The sequence below is a fragment of the Zophobas morio genome, unplaced genomic scaffold (assembly GCF_036711695.1).
Source record: "Zophobas morio isolate AGI-343-1 ecotype UQ-CSIRO unplaced genomic scaffold, CSIRO_AGI_Zmor_V1 ptg000005l, whole genome shotgun sequence".
Taxonomy (NCBI): Eukaryota; Metazoa; Arthropoda; class Insecta; order Coleoptera; family Tenebrionidae; genus Zophobas; species Zophobas morio.
Genome location: NW_026972110.1, coordinates 19698050 through 19716889, shown reverse-complemented (window position 1 = coordinate 19716889; position 18840 = coordinate 19698050). Strand labels below are relative to the sequence as shown.

Here is an 18840-nt window from a genome sequence, read left to right as displayed (position 1 = left end):
TCAAAGGGATTGCCCACGATATGCGTCAGCTGAATATCCATCAACGCCAGAGGGTCGAAATGACCTTTGTGAAGCCCCGCGGGAAGATCACCTCCAATTTCCACTGGTGGCGTCACCTCGCGTTTGAGGGGAATTTTTATGATATTTACTTAAAATGGGGGACAAAAATTAAGGTTAATATAAAAAAAACAGGACAGTGTTTGTAACAAATTGTGTATTGGTATTTTTTTATTATTATATTTTTAATAAATTTTATTAATTAAATGATTTTTTTTCAATATATCATACATTAATTTCTTTGAGTGACTATGCCATGCCCTAGTGGCCATTACAGGTGGCCATTGCCTGTCAGGTATAGTAGTTCAAAAGCTACAAGGTTATATAGCCATCATAAAATTGTCCCATTGTGTCGAAGTTAAGTTGTTTACAATAGAAAAGATTTTAAGATTGTCGTGTCGTTCACAGGTGGCTTTCACTAAATATCTAAATATGAGCAAGAAATGTTTAGAAAATAATTTATTGACAATCGGTAAGCTTTATGCGATCCACACAAAGGGGGTATTTATTCGAAGTCAACTAATGTTATGATGGTCATATAACCTTGTAGCTTTTGGACTACTTAAGTTAATGTGCATCACTTTTGCTTACGCTCAGGAAGTATTGCAATCGAGTCTTTCAGCCGACTCTCTACTTTTACGTTTTCTCGACCTTTCATGACCTGTACAAAATATGATGATTCTGTACTTGTGATTTATCATTCCATTCATATTTTTTGAATTTGCATATACCGGGTGACTCAAAAAAATAATTATTGCATAAATTTATTTTATTGGTTTACTCAGGAACTACAAAACCGAATTCTTTGAAATCTACTGCGAAAAAAAAACATAATAGGCATGCAGTCGTCACGTTTCCGACAACGAGGGAAGTACTGTCTAAACTCTTTAGACCAATTTTTTAGTCCTATTCTCACCTCTACATTAAATGGTAGACGAATAAAATTAATGCTCCGCTAGCGAGCCGGTCGGCATTAGGTCGGCATGTGACGTCATCCAGTCACGCCGCTGAGACAGAATAATAGACGGATCGAGCAATCCTGTCTACTTATTTAAAATTCTTGAGTGGCGGTTCTGTCGGAAATATATTGACAGGTGCATGCGCACTAATAAATTTTCCTTCGCGAGTTCGTACTTTTTAATGTTTATTTTTATTATTCTCTATTCTATAACTTCTGACATTCTAAAAAAACGCCGTCCACCAACAAATAATATAATTGAAATTCTGAGTAAAATCGTTTTAGCCTTTAAAAAATCGATATCGGACGTAATCGCAGGGAATCGATTCGATTCCGATCTTTTGAATTGATCTCCCCACCTCTTCAACGGTTTGGAGCGAAGAAATCTCGGTGACAGTTCACGATTGCCGTGCTCCTGAAAAAGCTGAAAGTTTCACACCTACCCATTGATGATTTCAGTGATTACTTAGCGGTTCCTCAATTAGTGCTGCTGGAAACGTAACTCTTCACACGAGTTCTGTGCACATTTCAGTAAAGTGACTTCAACGCTCCGTGAGTGTGAAACACTTACGAAACTTCCATTTGTTCTGTGACAGATTCAGTGATATACTGATTACGTTCATTTGTAGGATTACTCTTTTCTGGCTATTATGGATTACGTACGACAGACATGTAAGTGCAGGATTTTTATTTTGTAACTAAACTGTGGCACTATGGCTTTTTATGTGCGACAAAAAGTTTCAAAGGCAATAATTATCCTGGGGACGGCAGAGGTTGAAATTAATTCTGCCGTTATTAATTTATACTTGATTTACCTCCTGTGGACCATGGTAAAAGAAGACATGGTATGATATTGCGCATTTTGTGTGACGTCATGTGTCTGCCATAACCGCCAACTTTAAATTCGAGCTTCTGTCAACGAACGATGCCAAATTCTGAACACATGTTATTAGAATTTGAATTGAATTTAGAACCTTCGAAGATACGTTAACCCATGATTAAAAACTGAACCAAATCCCAACCTCCGTTATAAGCTCACAAATCACTGATAAATTGACATTTGACAGCTTTCGAAGTTGCCAGAAGAGCATTTCAGGCACAGTTTTCACGACAATGTGACGTCACGTGGCTGGTGCGCAAAGCAGACGAAAATTCATACACCGGTGTAACATGACGTGATTAATGTTAATTAACGTCTTAAAATGAGAGTTAACAGTAATTTTTGTCTAACACAAACTATATGTATGTCTTCACCCTTACCGTCTCCACGATACAGAAATTAGGCATAAAGATCAAATGATATCTCCATTGCAGATTTTCGTTGTTTTCTCATAACTTCTGTACTCCTTGTCATTAATCAAAAGTGACGTTGTGTCAAAGGTTTTTCACAAAAACGATATCACTGTCTGAAATTAACAGTTTAAAAAAAAGTGAATTAATTTGTCCTTTTTATGTCAGAGCATCAGTTTGATTGAGATTAGTGTTGATGTGTCAGTGTCAGACTTCTAAATACTAAATGATTCTTTAATAAGTAAACAGTCAATAAAAAATTATATAATCTTACCAGCGATATATCTATTTTCAGTGGTAAAATGGGCAGAGAAATGTCTGCTTTAAAAAATTATTAAACACTGGGTTATTACATGTCCCAGGTGACGTTCAATGTTAATAAAATAATAAATATAAAAAAGAGGGAGGGGCTGATGTTGATTTCTGTAACACTCACTATAATTTTTAAACCTAATTTATATGTAACAAAAAGATTTATCTCCCCGAAATAATTGTGATAAATTTTAATGATGAACTGATATGTTTTTGCATGATTCAAAGTTGTACTCATACACTCTTTTTTATTAACTCATTCTTACTCTTACTTCATTATTACGTAAACGAGGAAACCCCTAATAGGTTTAAAACAAGCCAACATAAAAAAATAATGACCAATACCTACACTATCCCTGGCATTAATCTATTTCAATGTACAAAGGCGTTAAAGGCCACATCTGTAAGATCCCATTCGAGTTTGCATTATTTAGCTACTGAGGAGCAATTTTAAATTATCCCGAGTCATTTATACCGATCCTGCGTACAGAAAATGTTTGGAACAAGGATCAACATAGCTACACAGCAGCTTACCTATCCTATAAATTTAAATTTTCAAGGCAACCCTCGTCGCAGTTACTCTTTTTTAACAATGTTCCTTTTTTGCAGTGTACTTAATGACCGTCGGTTTAAGTTTGGTCTATGGTCGACAACAATATTTCCGAGTGCAACCTCTAGATGTGGAAGTGCAAGAAGGTGGTGAGGCGATGCTGGAATGCGAGGTGGCTAATTTGGCGGGTCAGGTGCAATGGGCGACGGAGGAGTTCGTCTTAGGTAGGAATTTTTATTTTGTGGAAGATATCATAAGCATATTCATAAGCAGATGCAAAATGTCACGAATTTTACATAACAAAAATTTCGTCACATACCTACGCAAAAAAAAAATCACTTTCACTGAGTGTTTTTAAGTTTTAAAAACGTACCGACTTTCCAAGAAAAGCGATTTTTGCAACTCATAAACAGATCAAGTGCCAGAGGCAAAAGTCAGAATAAACTTTCTTGAATAAACTAAGACTGAAGCACTTTATGAATTTGCTTGGTAGTATAAACTTTAATTAGATTTGTCAGCGTTGTAATATGACCTGCTCTGAGGACGTTTACAGCGCTAAGCTTGTGGTAGACTGACTCGTACCCTCACCCAAATCCGACCTACGTAGTCCTCCTTTAGTCTGCGTTTACATCAGCAACTCAAGACAACCGGGCGCGAGCAAATGTTTCAGGAGTTATTGCAGCACATGCATTTCTAATTCTGGTTTTTAAATCTTCACAATATGAATAGGACTTTGGTAAACTTGTTCTTTTACAACCTCCCAGAGGAAGAAATCTAAAGGTGTTAAGTCGGGACTACGAGGGGGGCATGCATTCACACTGCCTCTGTCAATCCACTTATTTGCAAACGTCTCATCAAGATAGTACCTAACGACTCTGTGATAACGAGGTGGTGCCCCGTCCTGCTGAAAGCACAGCTCTTTTCGGAGGTTGAGAGGAACATTTTCTAATAACCTCCGAAAATCGTTCGGCCCCAATCACGAATATGAGAAAACAGACACACCTGTCTTATCTATCGCTAATGATGAAGAATAGGGTAACTCACCAGGGGGCCTCCACCCCCTAGCCTACGCCTTGTCGATCAGCAGTTTCAACTCACGGCGCGTGATCTTCTGGTGATGTTATCGAGTTATCTGAAATCGTCCAAGCGGTCCAGTTTAGGATCTACTGCCCGCCCACAGCCCCCCTGCCATGGCCAAGGTAGAGAAGACACCTCCACGTTCATACGTCACTATGTTTCCTCCAGAAACCGGGTTAATTTCCTAATCTATAAATCAGTTAAAGTATTCTCTGTTGCATTCGGTTGCCACCACTGCCACTACCGGTCGGTCAACAACCAAAGGCACCCCACCTGAGCTCGCCCTCAGTGCCGAGGTACATACCATGGTATCTGCCGGAGATTTTACGCGTTAACACTTCTCTCGTGGCCAGGTTCACCCTAACATGCTACCTTCTCTTATCAATACCTTAACACCCAACTATTTGTTCTTATCACACAACCCGATTCCGGCCATCACAACACAGCTGGGTCTTCACGCCCCATCGGGTACTTTACACTGACTCTCACGGAGTCTGACAAACTGCCCTCAAAATGCACCCTCGGAGTCTGAAATTCGTGTCTTAAGTGTGGGTTAATAATTAAAACTGTTTGGAATAATGAAGTTAATTTGACATAAAAGTTGGGTACAATCAATTTTGTTATTCAAAAGGTTAATTAAAAACTGAATTAGATTAATAATACGACGAGTATTTAAAGAATTCTAATTAAACCTAAGCAGCAACATATATATTACGATCGTATCCTCGTTGAGGATAAATACCATCTATTAAAAATACTAAGTACTTCAAAAATGTGCGTTGAATAGATTCTAACATGGCAATATAAATATTATATATTGGAACTAGATTAATACACCATATTCTAATCTACTTCTAATTAGCGAAGAACAAAGGGAATTTAACGCCAATGCAGATTAAAAATTTTTACAATTTCTGTATATAAAGCCAAAGCCATAGATCCTAAACGCTTTTGCCGTAATGTCTAGTATATGCTGTCTAAATCTCAATTTCTCATCAAAAATAATGCCAAGATCTCTAATTTCCGATTTCCGTACAAGTAAAATGTCGTTTAAAGTGTAATCATTAATCAAACAATAGATGAATCTTGCTACAAAAAGAAACAATGAAACATTTGGAAATATTAAGATAAAGTCGGTTTTTCACGCACCAGTTCATTACATTAGCCAAATCTTGTAAATAAATGCAGTCTCTGACGGAGGTGATGCTGCGAGAAATTTTTAAATCATCGGTGAAAACTTCTTTGTTAGATGCAATGACCTCAGTAACATGATTAATAAAAAGTAAAAAAAGAAGTGGCCCAAGATTTGACCCTTGAGGGACCCCAGAAATTGGTACATAGGCATCAGATAGGTGCTCCTTATATTTTACACATTGATTCCGATTAACAAGATACGACCTAAACAAAGAACATAATGCGTCAGTGAACCCGTAACGTTTCATTTTAGCTAACAGAATGAAATGGTCAATTTGGTCAAGTGCCTTTTTAGAAATCTGTATAGACAACGTCGACGTGACCTCGGTTATAGATTACTTCTCAGGTGAATTGAGTAAAACATGCTAAATTGTTTCTTTTTCCATAAATCCATGTTGAGAACGAGATATGAGATTTTTAACAGAGCCCTAGATATGTTTATGAATTATAGATTCGAACACTTTAGAGAAGCAACAAAGGAGAGAAATTGGACGATAATTCTCTATATTGTTCAAATCGCCTTTTTTAAAAACTGGTGAAACACAGGCAGTTATCCAGATGTTTAGGAAAGTTCAAGTTTTCATAACTAAGTTGAAGATACAATCTTTAAGAATGAACTTGGGAATATTATCGATGCCTTGAGTAAATAGCCGTTAAAGGAAAGATCAATATTAAGATTATCTACATCTGAATGAATAAAAACTCTACCAAAAAATGATACAAAGGCATTCACAATTGAAGAAGGGGCGGAAAATTCCAAGCAGTTGTGTTTCATGAGTCCTGGTATACGTGAGGAGCCTTTTCTCAGTTGAATGTAAGCCCAAAATTTGCGGAGGTCGTTGGTAAATGAAGTTTCAAGTTCAACAATATAGCGTTGGTAGGCTTTCTTGATTAGTACTTTGGAACAAGAGCGATAGTTTACAAATCAATTATTAAAATATCTAGAATTGAGCTTTTTTGCTTTGCTGAACATTTTGGACTTCAGGCGTAAGCTGTTTATAATTTCACGATCAAACCAGGCAGGGTAGGAAGACAAATTACGTTTGTGGTGTTTCAACGGGACAGATGCAGAGAACATATCGTCTAACTTTACGTATAGTTTAGAACATACAGCATTAACATCGTTAATGTTATCCAAGGATGACCAATCAGTTTCGAGGAGCATCACATAAAGAAGTGGAAAATTAGCGTTGAATAGTTTCGAACTAGTATTTAATAGAAATAGAACAATTTGAGGTTTATCAATCAAAAAATCAATTTTCAATGCCAGATGAAAGGAATCTTCAGATAAAAGAGGGTAATTAAATTCAGTTACTAAGCAATTAAAACTACTAAATATTAAGTCTAAAATATATATGATTGTGAGAATTAAGTATTGTATTGTATTGAATGTAATTATGTATTTCCTTAAAATGAGTTAAAGCATTCGAGAATTTGTTGAAATTCTCAGTAATAAATGAGGAAGTATTCAGGTCACCAAGATACATAACATTATCATGGTGCGTAAAATCTAGGTTATTAAGAATATCTAGAAACAGTTCATAATCGTCAAATTTAACTGACGGGGAATATAAAATAAAAGTAACAACAATGTATTTATAAATTTTTGAAGTGTAAACGAATTTTGACGGCAATAACACCTATAAATGGATAAATAATTGAGAAATATGTTGTATCGATTTCAGTTACTGTAAAAACGTTTTTTATGGCCAAAACTACCCCACCTCCTCTTGTTAAATTTGTGGACATTAAATTTCTCTCTTTACGAAAAACAGAATAATCATTAGAAAATAATTCTTCATTACTAACCCAATCACATCATAATTGGACAAAAAATGTTATTATAAAAATCAAGAACTTTGGATTCTAAGCCTCGTACGTTTTGATAATAACAGTGAAAATTGTAATTGGGTGATTCAACTAGTGTAAAGAAATTATTTTGGGTATTCCTTTAATGTACCGAATAACTAAATTTGATTCACCATTATCTAATCGTTCAGAAAGTTGTTTTTAAGGGCTTTGTATTTTTCTATTTGGTTGGGTGTTTTGTCCGAAAATATAGAACAGTTTTTATATTCAACAGAATTTTTGAGGTTTTTGGAAAATTCGAGGAGTGCAAAAACATCGGTATCAATTCTTAATATAATTTCTATGGGTCGACCACGTGCTGAGTTGTTGGTACCAAGTTTGCCTAACCGAAACATTTTTAAGTTTTATTAGTGATTTGCTGCTTTAAAGTATCAACTATTTATGACAACTTATAGGTCATGATCCATTGTGATAAAGAAATTATTAGATTTGAATTGAAACAGGGTTGTTTCTCACAGAAAGACCTGAATATGCCTCAACGATATACTGGCGAATTACTTTTATATTCGTACCGATATACCGCAAATAAAACAGACGTAGAGATCTTTTAATAGCTATTTTATCATATGGAGTAGCCTTAATGAAACTGATGTTGGATTTCTAAAGTGGGAGGGTTGAATTTATCGAAATGTCAACAATTTATTTTATCATATTTCCTTCTATAAAAAATTACATTTCACTCTTTTCAGCGCCGCCATCATCCGTTGAAATTTTACACCACCGGCATAATTCAAAAATTGAAATAAAAGAAAATCAAGAGTTCCATCTCGAATGCAGGGTGCGAAATGCAAAACCGGCAGCAAAAATTGTCTGGTACAGAGGAAACGTAGAATTAAACATACGTAAGCACTTTAAATATTTGCTCGACTTGAGATGACAAACTTTTTGATTGTAGCCAATCGCGATGATCAAATAATTGAAGTTCCCTGCAAACACGGGAACAAAAGGGTTACCAGATACGACACGCATTCTCGCATATCGTTGAAGCCAACAGCTCAAGATGATCGTGCCGAATACACGTGCGAAGCGATGCACGAAGCGTTATCCTCTGACATACCTATGAAAACAACAGTGCAGTTTAGCGTATTTTGTAAGTAATTTCACTCTTTATCGTTTAACACACTCTGACTCCGAATGTGCTCAGATCCGCCTGGTTTGTCATATATTGAGGGGTATACGGAAGTACCTCCGTCTAATTCGTCACCCAGCTTAGATGAGAAAAACTTAAAAAAATTCTCCGATTTCCTTATAACAGTGGGCACTGTTGTGGGCACCTTAATAATATTAATGAACCTCTTGCTCATCGGTTGGTTCTTACACCGAATATCCAAGAAACGGATTTCAGGTAATTAATACGTTTTATTTCCTTTTGTCCAATGTACAACGACCATATCGAGAAGATTTACCCCACCAGATTTGTTGGATAAACAAGATTTACCGAGAATTGTTATTTATTAGTGTTTCTGTTATTGGTATTTTCTTTTTAATTACCAACATCGAATTCGTTGCCGGTTGCATGCTTAAACGAAGAGCTAAAAGAATCCGACATTTGTTTTCACATTTGGTAGTTTATTCATTCGGGTATTTTTTTGATCGCAGTAGTTTATATACTTGTTTCATATTTTTTTCAGAACAAAGTAATCAAACTCGTACATCGGCTACCATCGAAATGTGTGCTCCGAATAGCCACAACGATACCGTCGCAGGTGAAACATTATCCTCAGTTAATGAGAAAAGCGCAACTTACAATAACGAAGAGAGTAACAACGATTACGTGGTAAGTTTTTTTTTAATAAAATTTTTAGCACTTTTAATTTTTCACATGATACTAATTGACATTAAATTTTTCTGATTTCTTTGATTAAAGACCTCACTTGTGATTGTAAATAGACCAAACTGACTCTTCAATTGCTCATCAATATCCTCAACGACTGTGTATGTGAAAATGATGACAATGCTGAGAGGTTTATAGTTTCGGTAACTAAAAATTAACCTTTTCTACTTTTGTAAAACTTTAAAATGTTCGCAAAATAATATAAATAATTAGATTCATGATCAGAGACAACAAGATGTGAAAAAGCATTCAGATAGTCTTTTTATTTGACAAAATGGCTACATCTGTATAATCGTAAATAAATAAATTATTATAAATAGTTTTGCCTTAAAACTATAATACTTATTATGACGAAGAAGATTTTTCAAACCGCCATCACTTTTTACATGTTCTTTTTTTCTTGAATTTTATATCAATAAGTCTTTAATTAAATAAGAAATTTATCAGAATACGTTACTCCTAATCTTATAACTGTGTGAAAAGTTCATTGTTTTCTGAGTGCAGGAGCACAATTTAGAGCAGCTTAAGTAATGAAATAGTGTATAAAAAATCGTTTCTAAACAATACTGTCTGATTGCTCCATCCAAAACTTATTTTTTATGAATTTTTTATTGCATACTTTTGAAGTGATTTGTCTGTTCATTTCACATAAATATCTGTTGTTGAAAGTTAAAAGGTTATAATGTAATGATTTTTTGTAACTTTGTAAAGTATGTCTACAAAGTAAACCACTGACAGCAAACAACGCGGAAATATCACTTACTTATGCACAACAGTGTGAATTAATAAACATAGGTATGCGTTTTTCACTGTATTTTCTTCTATCAAATATCAAACAAGCAACGGCAGCTCGATTACTTTTTCAATTGAACATCCATTACTACAGGACAATATTGTCACTACTAAGAACGTGTGTACGAATAATATCTATGAAAAAGTTGGTTTTGAATTCAAAATTATATATAAGAAAAGGGAACAATGAAGTGAATAAATGAAAATTAAGTAGTTGTGTTAGTTTCACGTAGTTGTACGTCCTAATAGTTTACACGAAAACTGGCATTTACAGTTATTAAAAATGAAGGTAGCTCCTTTATTAATTAAACTAATACATGTTGTTTATTAAAATTTTTTGCATTATTCATTATTATGCCGTCGGCTTTGAAATTTATTCCACTAAAACTGCACAAAACAAAAATGTGAAGTAATTTTTTGACACATAATTTTAAAACAACGGACTAATTTCGTTGTTTCTTTACCATAAATCGTTATAGTTAGTAATAACGATATAAATGGAAAGAAAAGTAACGCCCGAATATTTTTGCCAGGAGGATGGCCCTAAAAAAGCAACGAGCATTTATTTCATGGTCCAACAGGACTACCCAGGTGTGCAGCCAGTGTGTCCCAGTTATGAGAATGATAGGAACAGAGCTAGAGATGACCAAAGCCTTTGCTATCAAGGCACTATGTCAGGTAATGAACTCGATTGCTACCTACCTACTAACGATCGCCTGTTTGAAAAATGCAAACATTAGCTGCTTGAAACTGGTCGATTTGTAGCGTTGCAAAACTTGTAAATACTTAATGTTAACATCTAAAAACATCTGTTAATATTTTGGTGCCAAAAGTTTTTAGTCTACGAAAAGACTTATAGCAAGCAGTAAAGTGTTTTTTAATTGCAGACAGTGTGTTCAGATTTCTATATATTAAACAGTTTAGATTATTATCTAAATGAAAATATCATCGGTTATTTGTTACTTTTACTCCACTTTTACTATTTTAAACGTATAGATATATATTTCTTTATCTAAATATTTATGTTTTAAAGAATTTTCTTATTTATCTTATCTGAGACAATTTTAATTGGACACACATACACTTTCTTTAATGGAGAGTGGACAGGTTCTCCTAAACTGCGTCAAACTATTTTATCACCTGATTCTTGGAACGCTTGTATATTGGAAAATGTATTTTTGATTTAGTGAATTGTACCTTAGTTCCATCCTATGAAATCAAAAATGCCAAGAAAACTTTCACATTTTAGCTAGAGAACAAATCGTTTTTAACATTTATGAGCATATTCAAGTTTGTTTTAACCATTCTGAACTTCTTGTGATATGCAAAATCGATTCATTTGGTGAAAAGAAGACGATTGGATATAGTTTCAACGTTTGGCGTTTGTAGACTCAAGGAATTAGTTCAAAAATCTCAGAAACGATGTTTTCTCTTACGATTTCAATTCATCATATTTAATAAAATAAATTATCTGATATGATTTTATGTCTCAAAAATGAAATACAAAAAAATTGTGTGTCCTGTCTAATAGTAAAAATTCGTTCAAGACATCTCCAATTCTTTAGTAAAGTACGCAGTGTGCAGTTTTTGCTATTCCATAGCTGTTGTCGTTAAATTACATTTTTTTTTTGTAATTGTTTACTATTCTCTATCATTTTGTTACTCGAAAGCTATTCGAAATTTCGTTATTATTACATAGTAACAACTACATAAAGCTGATTTAAGCAAGATGGTTTTTCATAGTGTCTTCAAATTTCTTCAGCAAAGAAAAAAAATATGTCTGCATACTTAAATCCAGCATCTCTGTAGATTATGCGATAACATTATTTTTAAAACAAATATCTTTCAACGAAACAAATTTATTTCTCTTTATAGATAGGTAATCAATGTATATGTAACATTCTCGTGTTCCATCAGGTTAGATCAAGTCGGCTCAAGTAACTTAGCTTTAAAATAATCAAATTAATAATATTCACTGAGCTTGCGCAGAGAAACAAAATACTAGAATTAAAAGCAAAAAACAAATGTTAATCAAGTGTGAACTCACTGGAAAAAAACGAATTATTTATTGTCTTCATCTCGATGTTTAAAAAATATCGATTGCACAACTCTGTACTTGAACACATTTTGACAATGTACATTCGGCCCATGACTTTATAAAATATGTAAATCAAATTCCAGTAAGATCGTCGTACATAAGTGGCCTATCGCCAGCACCTCCAGCGGACGGGTCCTATTGCAACATGTCCGACCCCTATCTTTTGTATCCACCACCTCTGGATTTTCAAGATCCGCCTCCAATACCGGCACTTCCTCACGTAGGTCATATGCGCAACCCGGAGCCACCGCCTCTTCCGGCCAATGAATCTCTTCTCCGCCATCAGCGAGATGCCGTTCCATCGCCAGACGTTCTTCACAATTCCAGCGAGAATCCCCAAAGTCTCCTAGCTCAAATTCTTGCTCAGAAACGACTCCTGACTAGTTTTGGAAAAGGTTATGGTATTAATGAACAAGAAGGATATCTTGTCTGAGACAAGGAGGATATTTTATAGTCCTGTAAAATATAAAGTGCGACTGTTGGTCAATTTTGTGAATTTAAAAAGGATCGCTGAAATATATACAAAGACATAAGTAATCAATGAATAACAGTGTATTTTGCTAAGTTTACTCAACAGTAACTCCGTAAAAACAATTGATAGTGTTGTTTGGATATATTGTTAAATGTTAATTTAAGTTCTTTTTGCATTTTTTTTACTCAACCAAAGTGTTAATTCTTTTAAGTTTGAATTTTATGAGTTAACATTTCCTAAACTTTTGTAAGCTGGTATGGATGTTTTTTTCCGTTGTCTTGGGTCTATTTATTTTCTTTTCTTCTACGTACACAACTTTGTTACGTTAATAAATTTTGTACACCTACACATATTAGGAAAACAGGATTTTTTATTTATTTTCAAACAAACTTATCCTCGTTTTACTCATTACTTGTTTTCGTAAAAATCAAACAAAATGAGTAGCAAAATATCAATATCAATCAATATGAACAAATGAACATTTCAAATGCGGTGCGATTTTAAAATAGGTTACACGACCGATGCTAGACATTTGACCGCCCGTGAAAAAATGACTATGGCGCCCTTCCACTTTCATTAAATATATTTTTTACATGTACGGGGTGATTTAACTTAAATGACCCACTTACCTGTTTCTTATAGGCACCCCAACATATATACAGTATCGGCTTACTTTGACTAAAAATTTTTATTTTCACAATGGCATGAAAACAAATTTGCTTTTCTTTTTTGAAATGTCAGTTACTGTCACATAAATACAAGTAATTTTAAATTAATGATTATATTTTTCAATAAAACACAAGATGTTCTGAACAATATTAACATGACCAACCTCCCTATGCTCACAAGAGTCAATTCTCAGGGGCGGCTCTTGACCTTTTGAAATGTGGGTACACAATTTGATTAATGAGTTAAATATGAAGATATAGAACAGGTTGTTATTACCAATTAAAAGACGAAATTGTGTGCCGGAAATAAATACAAAAATACATTCAATAAATGTAAAATAGGATTTCTCCACATTCCTTTTTGCCTTCGGTTAAAATTTTACGTTCATAGCATCTAAAAGTTCATTTTCAACAGTTTTAGGCGTTTCTTTAAAAACCGTTGCTTCTTTCAAATGATTTCTTAAAGTAGAGTCCAATTCATAATGCCGAAGCCTTTGAAAATGGTAAAAAGCGAAAAAAAAATTAGAACAGGGAGATATCCATTGCAAAAGGAAGAAAATATAACAAAAATAAAAGGAAAAATAATTTACGGGCGATCTGGGGTCGGGAAGTGGAAGAGGGTGAGCTTTTAAAGGTAGAAAACGGTTTATCACGATTTCCGGCAAAACTACAAGTCCTATCGCAAAAAGTTAAATGGCAAAGTTGTAGGTAATAAAAAGATCTACAAGTTTTGTATTTACATTTTCTTTACATAACCTCAAAATTTATGCGAAAAATGCAAATAACCGAGTTTTAGGTTTTTTATTTTGATCTCCCAGAAAAAAAAATTCACAAAATTTGGTGAAAACTTACCTATTTATGTCCCAAACTCACTGCAATTTTTTTAATTCAAAATATCTATTTTTTCCCCTTATTTTGATTTAATATCGAAAAACCACCCTAATTTGCAATCGAAAATTCTCACGTCATAATATTTGCTTTTTTAAAAAAATCGATGTGCTTTTTGTTTGCCGAAATCTCTACTTTCTGATGGTGTAAAAAAATATACATTACTATTGCAAATTTTCACAGGAAATACAAAAAAAACGAGGAAACTCGAATTCGAAAACGAAATATATTTAATCAAGAGTTTTACAATTCTGTGTATTATATTCAGTCAAAGTGTAACGGTCGTTGATCTAAATACTCCTCTGCGTCTGATTTAGTCATCCCATGTTCATCCACAAAAATCAACAGACACAGTTCTGGTAACAACACTTTAAAAATATACCCCAAAAATTTATTATCCGGATCTAACTCTGCTTCTATTAACTTCAACAAATGCTCCTTTTGTTCGTAGGAAAAAACGGCGCAACTAGTACTACACGTCAAGTCCTGACCAACCGCACGTACGTCGCTCTTAAAAATTGAGTTATGTCTTTGTGAAAATTTATCCCCCTTCATGATGGTCTTCAAAGTCTTCAAGTGCTTCCAGAAACTCTTGCTTAATTCCTCAAGCGACACGTGCTTGCAATCCAGAAGCTCCCCAGTGAACTCCTTCTCCTTCAAACAATCGCTCGCCAAAGACACCTTCAACATCCCCTCATCGAAAACATCCAACCGCTTAACACTTTCCTCATGCTCTTCAAACTTCTTATGATCAGCCACGATCTCAAACGACGGCAACACGATCTCGTACTTTTCAAAAGACGATTCCCGTTTCAAACTTCGGTCCTTTTTCTTCGTAGTAATGTCCAGAGGCTTCAGTTTCGCTTTTGTTTTACTCAGAGATGACACAACTTTCAGTTTGCTTTTTTCGCCCCTTTTGCTCCTCGAAGAGGTTCATTTTTTTGTTGTCGTGGGTTGCTCTTTCACGAGTTTGGATAACGAGTCTATTAATTTATTTGTGGCCTTTTGGTCACTGCGATCTTGTTTTGTTTTGGATTTATTCATGTCGCACAGTGAGGTTATGTCGAAGATAGGACTGCACTAATACTGATTTTACATATCAAAGTTCGCAAGATAACACTTTCTTTGCGTGTTTTTTATTATCACCTTGTTTAAAAAAAAATACACTGCTTTTATACTTTAATTTAAATCGACGGACTGACAATTACTTTGAACGTCACTTAATCAATGGTCTATGTGTTTATACCAGTGGCGTAACAAATGGTTGCTTTCAAAAATTTTATTTCAACATCAACATATACAGAATGTCTTAGAAATAAGTACATTAATTTTAATGAGTTATAGAACTCATCAAAATCAACAACTTTTTTAATAGGGTTTTGTCAGAAACTATTTAATTATAAAGCTAAAAATTGTAAAAATTTTATCCCAATTAAGGTTACCCGCCCATGGATCCTCAATCACCCATGGACACTAATAATATAATTATTATAATTAATAATCTATGGTCAAAAACAATTACTAGGACACGTATTTTTCTAATCATGTCAACATGACAAACATTTAGAGAGAAATTGAAAGTGCTGATCCCTAATGGCGTACGAAATTTCATCGGCCCAAATGTGGGTGTTGATTACACCTCCTTCGTGTATCCGGTCCCATCAATTGAAGGTACAAGAGATACAAAATTTGCTTGTTCGTTTATTTTTCTATTATTATTAATATTATTAATACAAAAATAAGGATAAAGGTAAAACCTATGCATCCAAATAGAAATAAGAGACAATTTCAATAACAAAAGAAAAAAAGCTGCACTCCTAAATAATACAAATAATTGGATATACTAAAACTTATAAATTGAATGTGTCGAATCTGTTCGTGAAGCAGTTAACACTGGGAGAATTAACAATTGAATCAGGAAGGCTGTTCCATTGGTTCACCACACGGTTTACATACGTCAATGAGCGGTACCAAATCAGTAAGATCTTTGGTATTTATTACTGTATATTTGAATTTATCAGCTTAGTAATTATGTTTATTCCAATTAATAAAGTAGTAAATTAATATTCAGCCAGTTATGTTTAAGTGAAATTAATCATTGAACGTTTTACATTGAGAGTAATAACAGAGAACGTAGAGAAGCGTCATCGTTTAACTCAAATGACTGTTGAGGACTCCCCAATTTATAATGGTAGCAATGTTTGTTTCTAATTAGGAATAAAAGTAACTAGAAGAAATGTCATAATATTTTTTTCTACTCACTATATAGAAAATGTGATTTTCTGCTCTCATTTAAGGGCACAAAGTGTCACTTTACCTCCTGGCGGGAGGTAAACTATTTTGGCTCCCGCCGGAAGCTAAGGTACATTTTTGTCAAAAATGACGTTTACAAATTTATAAACTTGCTACTTCTAAAACGTCTGGACGGGTACAATTATTATCTAAAGCACTACTTAAATCCAAATCCTCCATTTTTTCCAAAATTAATGCGTTTTAAGGAACACAAAACTACAATTCACGAGACGCTTTGTTCAAATGCGATTAATTTTTTATTTGTTTGAAAATTGTCATAGAAACTATCTAGATGACTTAGTTTATTGCGGCAATAATTAAATTTTTCAATTAAACTTGTATAAACTTGATTTTAAACGTTCGTTCGAAGAAACAATTATATATATATCACTTGACCAAAATACCATTTCCTCCCTCGGATTCTCAACCTGAATTCGCGGGTGGAAATGTTTCACTTTGCTCCCTTGATATATAAATAACTATTAACGACGCGTTTTATTTTCGACAAATTGACACTAGATTTACCAGAATATTACAAGCTAGTTACTGTTTCCTTCACTTTCATTCAGTTATAATGAAACAAGGTTTTTATTGACATCGACTATTTAAATTTGGCGGTTGAGGACTCCAATGTCGCTAAGGGTGGTTTTGCAAAATCGGCCTGTATCTCGTATTTACAGGGTTTCTATAAATGATTATAGGGTCGCAGTAGGTCATGCAAACGTGCCGCCTCTCCGATTTAATTTTACGGAGATCCGTACTAAATGCCCAAGGACGCATGACAAAGATCACACATGGACCACACATATGTGTATAACTGGTTGCCTAAATGGTTCACGTTTTTAAAAAATAAAACTGAGTTATTACGATAAAAAGAAACAAATTTATTGCAGTTAAACATCACAGTAAATGTTGAAATTGTTCAGAATTCTGTTCAAGGCACATGTTCACTCTCTTTTTAATTTCAAAAATGTTCTGTAACATCCTTTCGTCAATACTTTGGACCTGTTGTTCAATTGTTCAATTCTGCTCAAATCGTCTCAAATCATCAACAATTGTCCCAGATGACGTCTTCCACGAGATTTATTTTTGTTGACACTGGCAGTTCGAACAAATCTGTTGATTACATATCTAATGTGAGCCTCTAACGATATTTCTTGAATTATTAAATCACGGTATTTGGCCAGATATTCTTGTTTACACGCTGTTACAGATACACCCACTCTTCGTTTAAGAAATCCTATTGCGATAACAAAACATAACGATGAAAGTGTCTTGTTCAACAGGATAAACCATTTTCATAGTCTTCGCTTCGTAGCACAAACACAAAATTTTCGTACGCAACCACCAAGAGTTCTGAAAATGATTGTTTTGTTGTTTTGAGCTTCGATCAACAAGAATTACTGTAAATCGCACTTGAAAAACATGAAAATAATAAAAACGACGACTTTAAATGACAGGTTACAAATGACATTAGACATTAATGTGACAAGTGAGAACTGTCATAATGATGCATAATCACGGGCATAATTTCAGCGAGGCGGGATTTTTGAAATCCATGGCCAACTACGCCCTTAGAATCATTTATAAAAGCCCTGTATATTAATCTATGGTTATATAGTGAACCAAGAGTTATAAGGTTATATGGCCATCATAAAATCATCCCATTGTGTCGAAGTTAAGTTGTTTACAATAGAAAAGGTTTTAGGGTCGTAAATAACGTGTCCACTGCAGCTCGACCGGCTCTTCTGGTTTCGTTCAGGGGCGGCTTTCACTAAATATGAAAATCCACCACTCGACTATTTCTTTACTACCTGCAGCCGCTGAGGGTTCCGAAATAACCACTCGCTTTGAAAGCCGGCCCTGTTAAATATGAGCAAGAAATGTTTAGAAGATGATTTATTGCCAACCGGTAAGCTTAGTGCGAACCACACAAAGGGGGTATTTATTTGCGGTCAACTACTTTTATGATGGCCATATAACCTTATAGCTTTTGGTTCACTATACCTGCGTGCCGCGATCTAAAACTCTGCAGATGGTCCTAATCCTTCTAATAAGAGTTGGAGGCAAAACTACCTGGGAGGCAAGGGTCGCTTGCAAGTGGCACGGTGGTCAGTTTACCGCTGTGGGTGGTCTAACTCCCGTTGTGCTCAAACAAAAAAATTATAATAATAATAATAATAATAATAATAATAAGCTAGGGTTCCTAGAACCTATTACAGAGCAATATTAATAACTATCAATTAAGCAAAAGAAACAAGGTGGAACCGATGACAAAATGAACCATCGTCATCAAAAAACTTCAATGAATCAAACGGTGAAAACCAGAAATCGCAATCTTATTCCGTTCCAAACTTAAGACCAATCAAACTTGAAATCTGCTTTTTGACTTTTATTTTAAGAAGAATTTCGTTTAAAATAATAAGGATAGTCAATAACTGACACCAGAAATGGACTCAGCGGTGCAAAATTACTCTACTGATCGAATT

The 18840-nt window shown here is 34.4% G+C and overlaps 1 pseudogene; it reads left to right on the top strand.

The window, feature by feature from the left end:
* The first annotated feature begins 6701 nt into the window (after positions 1-6701).
* LOC135146037 (uncharacterized) lies at positions 6702-12576 on the top strand (annotated as a pseudogene).
* Positions 12577-18840: the final 6264 nt, after the last annotated feature.